This window comes from Protopterus annectens, chromosome 11.part0 (assembly GCF_019279795.1).
Source record: "Protopterus annectens isolate FY-2018-M chromosome 11.part0, PAN1.0, whole genome shotgun sequence".
Taxonomy (NCBI): domain Eukaryota; kingdom Metazoa; phylum Chordata; order Ceratodontiformes; family Protopteridae; genus Protopterus; species Protopterus annectens.
In genome coordinates, this window is record NC_056745.1 from 290,301,645 (window position 1) to 290,309,144 (window position 7,500).

The 7,500-nt window shown below is 40.0% G+C and overlaps 1 protein-coding gene across 1 annotated transcript in view; it reads left to right on the forward strand.

Annotated features, from left to right (window-relative positions):
• Positions 1-7,500, forward strand: part of LOC122814935 — a 548,294-nt gene that overhangs the window by 394,833 nt on the left and 145,961 nt on the right. The gene's annotated exons all lie outside the window — the stretch shown is intronic.

Genomic DNA, 7,500 nt, shown 5'->3' on the forward strand with positions numbered 1-7,500 from the left:
AATACCCATCCCCCTAGTGCTGACATTTCACAGAAAAGCACATTTACTTTCATAATCCTCAGTAGTCATTCACTTCCTTGTAAAGGGTATGCAGTTCAGTGTTCTCTTTTCCATCTGAGCAAATGATGATAACTGCACCCTGCTCTTTGCACATTGTTGGTCGGGTTGCCTATGTTTGATACACAGCATGGCCAGCGTATGCATGGGTAAGCACAGAATGGTGTTGGTTTTGGTTGCATCATTTTTACTGCAGTGCATCTGCTTTACACTTGTTTACTGTTTTCTGAAGTTATATGCAAGTCACTGCCTCTTTGCTAGTACCACAGCATACTGCAACTACATCTGTTTGGCATGCTGATTCCCTGCTTCTGGCTCCTCCTCTGACTCTTCCTCCAATGCCTGTTGTGTTGGGAACTGCTGCCCTGATGTTATGTAACTTTGCACATACTGACAGTATTTTTGCACATGTCATATAGCAGAGCAGAACCAGATGAATCCATACACTGAAAGTGCTCCTTCAGCAACCAGAACATACCCAATCCAAAACAATGCCAATTTTAATAAATTGGAAAAAAAAAACATTAAAACACAAACTTTGACACTGTGTGTGTGTGTGTGTGTGTGTGTGTGTGTGTGTGTGTGTGTGTGTGTGTGTGTGTGTGTGTGTGTGTTTGTTTCTGCATGTATGTATGTATGATTGCATGTCAATGTAGGCTCTGGCCCCATCTGATCCTGAATTAGATAAACCATGTAATCAGAGAGTGAATGAATGAATGATCTATACAGTACATCAGTGGTACAATAATGGAAGTAAATATAGTGTTTTTTTTTTTCCTTTGCCAGGGTTTTATCCAGACATTGACAGAGATTATAACCATTTATTCTTAATCCGTTATAATCTTGCACTTAGTTAAAACAAATAAAAGCTAATATACTTAGTTCTGTTTTATCATGTACATCAATTTATGTGTACAGTAGCACTGAGAGGTACATGCTTGGAGTAAACCAAATTTATTTCTGTTTCCATCCATCAAGGTGTACGTAATGCAGAGCTTTCTTCTGTCCTGTGTGATATCTTGATATCTCTACATGAGAGAATTTTTACATTATTTATTATTTAAGTATTGTTTAAGCTCCTTCATAATGACCATAAGCTATCAGCATGCAAACGTACTCGTCCTTTGTAATTTACTGGGTCTTCTACTGCCAACCAAATGAATTAGCTTAATGCTAACACAGCCCTAATAATAATAATAATATTTAGCTGGTGGTGATTACCAGAGAATATTTTCAGGCATGATCTTCGGCAGAATGGCATATGAAGTTATTTAGTGTATACAACCTATAAGGATAGGGAATAACATTGTTACTAGCAAATTCACCATTTAGTCTGAGTGCAGAAGAATACATTAAAAATAAGGTGACACTAAGGGCACCAACAAGCAGTCAGAAGATCTGTATGAAGCCTACAAATCCAAATCACATGGTTCAAAGAAATGGTTAACAGATGGTTTCATATAATTGTGTACAGACTTTACATCCTGTTTTAGACCATCGTTACCGAAAACAAGAAAATGTCTTCAAAGTCCACACTACATTAACCTTGCTGCCCTCCCTAGTTAGATTTTTCTTCTAACATTGCTTTTGAAGTTTCCAACAGTTTACTTGCAATGTTCAAACTGGCTAGGAACATCAGTTGACTGGCTCCTCTGCATAATATTTCCTTTGTCTTTGCCTCTATCATCTTAATAAAAACAGACTTTAATCCATCAATGATAACTGTAAGTGGTAGCATTCAGTAAAACTGAGACTGGGATTGTGCCTTAATCCACCCACATCACAAAATGTATTGCAGTCAGCGAGTACCTGAGCAATCATATATCAAAACAAATTTTTTACAACCAGTTCCACCCATTATTCAGTATCATTTGGGATTAAATAAAAAAATATCTAACAATTTTACAATAAGATTATTAAAACACATCCAGCTATTCTTATGCAGGACCATCTCTTTCCAAATGTCACTATATTCAGGGGCCTCCCACCTTTCTAAAAAACGAGTACTGCACTGCTCTTGAATATCTTCTTATGTCTGGCACTCCCAAACCCCCTTCTCTTTAGAAAGCACTATACTGTTCCACTTCATCCAGTCTTTAATTTCCATTTCCTGTCCTTTCCTCTTTTGCACTTAAGGGAGACCAGTAAGATTGCATAATGTACAACAAACATGGAGTCAGGTGCTACTAAAGAGTCCGAGTCCTTTGTTCCAGATACAATCACAACATCTTCCAAGTCTGTAAATTATTCCTTAGCTTTTCTGTTAACTTCTCAAAATTACTCTGTCTGGACTCCTGATAAGACTCTTCCAACCAAACGCCCAAGTATCTTACTTCTTCAGTTCCCCATTCCTTTTTCTCCACACCGCCCCTCTCCCTACGAGTCAGAGTAATATTTACCATTCTCGATTTTTCTCTTAATTTACCCTGTAGCCTGAAAACTCTCCAAACTTTCTCAAAATCTCATATGCTATTTTTTGTCCTCGTCAACATTTTCTGAAGTGAAGATAATATTATCCACATATAAAGCTACCTTTAACTCCATGCAATCCCACAGGTATCTCCTAATCTCTCAGTTTCTCATTGTACTTGCTAAAGGCTCAATGAGGGTCCCATTAGTTTTACTAAACATTCAAGGGCTCAGGTTGAGGGCAAAGGAGGTAATGTGCAGCTTAATTGATGAAGTGGAAATAACTCTGATATCAAGATGGGATCATGTGAAGAAACAATTACAGAAACAGATGCAGGAGTTACTCAGAGAAGAAAGATGGAGGGAGTTAGACAGGGGAGACAGAGATTAATGCAGGATATAAGAGATTGGGTTTTTAGTAGACTGTGGCTGTTTATTAAGACTCAGTAACATATGGTGTGAATGACCGTCTTTACCCTTACACAATACCTTCCATATACTTGTTATGTCTCAGTCAGACATCATGCTGTACAAACTGGTAGCATTAATTTAGAACAGTGACAATTAATATAGCAAGATTAAGTATTGTAATAAAGGCTAAATGTAATGAACGAGGCATCTGTAAAGTATCTGGCATGAAATAAACTACTTTCATGCAAATAAACTAGTGTTAGACATTACAATACTGCTCAAAGCAGACATTACTTATCTACATATGAAGTGAATTTCATGATGACTGCTCTCAGCTAAACATTTGTACCTTAAAAAAAGTTTTAAATGCAGTGTCTTTGTCTTCCTCACTCATTGACAGGACATACAATTGGATGTTGGTCTGCCTGGAATCATTTGTTTCATCTTTGGTCTTGGTTTCCAGCATCTGTATTAAGTTGCCAGACAAACATGAATAGGCTCACTATACTGGGAAAATGTGCATATTATGATTCAAAGAGGGTTAGGTATCATAACTATTTTCTAGATGTGTCACAAATACCTTTAGTGTTCTGTTTCAAAGTTGGATGGTAGTTGTCTCTTGTTAGGACATGTGACCATAGAGTTTTAACTGATAAAGCTTTTTTTTTCTTTTAACTTGTAAATCAATGCCCCAGGTTATCCACTTGGAAAAGAGCATGTCTGTGTGCTAAAGTGAGTAGCCGCAATGTGCAGGGAGTTCTTTGCAGACACAATGGCATAAACTCACTCGTTAGACCTCATGTAGGGCAGGTTGACAAAATTATTGGTAGGGGATCAACTAATATGTTAAGGGCATGACCATACCATGGAAAATGAAGGCAATCTTTATGCACCTTAAGTGGCAGGATATACAGCTTACAGTACTACAAGAAACCAAAGTGAAGCAGAAACTAGTAACTTCAGTCTTCAAAAAAAAAATCTCCCAGTTCTGCATATGCCTTGTGTGCCAAATCAGCTAAAAGAGGAGTTGTTATATTACTAAAAAAGATATTTGGGTGGAAGATTGGGAAGCAATTTATTGATGGCACAGCCAGATGGTTAACCAAACAGAAAAGGCATGTATGCATAAAGGACCAACTAAGAAGCCAAAACCATGGGTACTAGGATCTGTGGTTCCAGGAACAACATGAAAATTTAATGTCGAACAAGACTTTATTTTATTTTGGTGAGTTGAGCACTTTTGTCCTGTTGATACATGTAAAGAACTTCATCAGAAATTTGAGTTCTCTTTGGTAGCCCAACATAACGCATCAGAGATACTTCAGGTGCAGATAACATTGGGTAAGACAGCGATTCAGGTCATAGCCTGCTATAGGTCCCCTACCATGTCCCAAGACTCGCACTCCATGTTCCTAAGCACTCTAGAGAATATTAGGGTCCAACCTAACACTCTCTTACCAGGTGACTTCAACTACCCCTCCATTAACTGGGTAAACTACTCATGTACCAGTACACTTGTCCAACGTTTCCTGGAGTTTATTAATTCCAATGCCCTGGACCAGCTCGTTCTTACCCCTACTAGAGGTAGCAGCATCCTTGACCTGGTCATTACTAAAATGGTCGACCATTGCTCTACACCAATAGTCAGCTCCTCCCTGGTTAGATCTGACCACAAACTAATCACCTTGGAAATCCATATCCCCCCACCACCTGCAAAGGTAACCACCATGAAAAACTTCTCCAAAGCTAACTTTGGGCTCCTAAAAATAGAGGTGGTTGACTTCACGGCACCCGTGCAAATGGAGAATAGTTGCGTGACTGTAGAATCATACACCAATGCAGTGTACAAACACGTACACAAATGTATGGATCTCGCCATACCCAATAGAACTAAGGCGCTTTCCTCCAAAAAAAGGAAGCCAATCTGGTGGCCTCCTGCCATACACAAACTTTACAACAGAAGGAGGAAATTGAAGCAGAATAAGGTGAAGTCCCAAGACTGGAAAAACTCCCTTATCAGCCTCAACAAAAAGTTGAGATCCCTCATCAAATCCTCTAAAGCTAGCTATGAAAACAGAATTGCAGCAGATAGTAAAGACAACCATAAGGCCTTCAATAGGTATGTAAAGAATCTCCACAGCAATACCCAAATTTGCCCTGAGCTACTGCACAATGGTATCTCCTATGCCGAGCCAACAGATATTGCCAATATATTAGCCGACAGATTCACTGCCAACCTTACCCCCCCCAAAGGACCAACCACAATACCAGTAGATTGCCAGGCACCCAGTATTACTGCTGCACAGGTTAAAACAACACTGTCCAAGGCCAAGAATACAGCTTCTATGGGACCTGACAATATCCCAGGATGTGTTCTAACTGAACTACAGAGTGAACTGGCACCTCACCTGTGTGCCCTATTCAATCACAGCCTCCCCTCAGGCTTTCTCCCTACCAAATGACACACTGCTACAGTCATCTCTCTCCACAAAGGAGGAGCGACTACAGACCCTGGGAACTATCGCGCAATTAGCCTGATGAGTCTGATATGCAAAGCTATGGAACGCATCATCATGGACCTAATAAACAAGGATACAGGGAATCTCCAAACTTTGGATCCCACACAGTTTGGTTTTGTGAAGGGTAGATCATGCCTGCTCAACTTGGTTGACTTCTTTGAGTCAGTCACCAGAGCTGTGGATGAAGGCAAGGTGGTTCATACAGCCTACCGTGGTCTGGCCAAGGCTTTTGGTACCATTCCCCACTCATGAATATTTGAAAAACTCACTAAGATTAGCATCAACCCCTATATCAATAGGTGGGTTGCAAACTGGCTTACAGATAGAACCCACAGTGTGAAAGTAGCTGACTCCAAGTCAGACTGCCGACTAGTCATGAGTGGAGTCCCACAGGGTTCAGTCCTGGGTCCTCTCCTGTTTGGTATCGGCTTCTCTGAAGTCCAGGCCAACATGAAGGGACTCTGACTGGCAAAGTTCACAGATGATTGCAAGTTGGGAGTTATTATTAACTCCCCAAGTGATGTTGACATCCTACAATATATCCTCACTAAGACCAACGACTGGTGTCAGAACTATGGCCTGAAGCTCAATGCCAAAAAATGTGTTGTCATCCTCTTTGGAAAAAACCTGGTTTCTGTGAATTACCACATTGATGGTAGCCCATTGAACACAGAAAGCGTTATAAGAGATCTGGGAACACAGGTTGACAGCAACCTCTCTTTTTGATCACCACATTGCCACTGTGATCAGAAAGTCCTTCCATGTGGCACATCTAATTACTAAGAGTTTTTCATTCATGAAGAAAGAGGTCATTGTCTCCTCTACTCTTCCCTCATTAGGCCAACCATCGAGTACAATGCCCCATTTGTCATGTACCTTACTAGACTCCTGCAACAATTTGAGAGGCCGCAAAAGTACCTCACAAAGATGATCCTATGCCTTAAACACTTGTCCTATATGGACAGACTCAAAAAACTCCAACTATTCTGTCTCATATCGCCTACTTAGAGGCATTCTCTACTTGACTTACAAAGCTATGTCTGACCCAGCTCTGTTAGAAATGCTACATCTAAAGAAATCCCACCACACACTCCAGAGAACTCAACCTCATTACCACAATTAACAGAACATGCTGGAGGGACAGTTTCATAACCCAGAAACTGCCCATGCTATTGAATAGACTTTCCATACATGTCAAGCAGAGCACCTCACTGACCCTCTTCAAGAGAAATCTTGATGAGTGGATGGCAAACAGAAAATTCACCCCGGGGATAATGCCCAGTGGCTCTACTCAACAGAGGCACTGGGAATTAAGGTCAGGTGGCACTATGCCAGGGTAATCCTATGGCTAGGCTTGTAAAGGCCACAGGGCCATTACCTAATACACACCTATGAACCTATGTTCCTAAGAACTATAAAGTTGATTGCTGTCAGTCTGAGAGTTATTTTGAAAGATTTGAGAAATAACTCTCAGGCTGTTAACAGTTGACTTTGTATTTATGTTCCACAATCTGTATTTCAAAAGTTAGTGCGAGGATGGCAAATTACCCTGAACAACCTAACAGGAGGAGGAGATGTTGTGTAAATCAGGATGGCTACATGCATTTATTATTGAACTGCTTTAATGTTCAGGCTTTGTGAATGCCGGTATGAAATGTGTCAGATGTTTAGTACGTTACATTCACTGATGTTAAAGTCTAGTTATTAGGCATTGAAATACATACTTCTCATTCAATGTACACCATATTTTCATGGGTGTGAAATATGATACTACAATAGCATTAATTTTTCCTCTCTAGAAGGCCATTCCAACTGATTGGTGGGACACATTCTACCTACTAAGTAACAAATTAAAAAACAAAATGGTCAAACATAGATCTGGACATGAAATGCTGGAACAACACTTGGTCTTTGTTACTGATTTTAGTGGATCAGTCAGCTGTGTTATATACTTCTGTTAATTCAGATTTTAATATTTTTCTCAGCCATGATGTCACGGTCATTCAATCCTTTATTTCTGTATAAAAACTAATGTCTTTCGGCTTTTCCCGGTTAGGGGTCGCCACAGCGGAACTCCAGTCCGCTTATGATTGGCAGTGGAGTT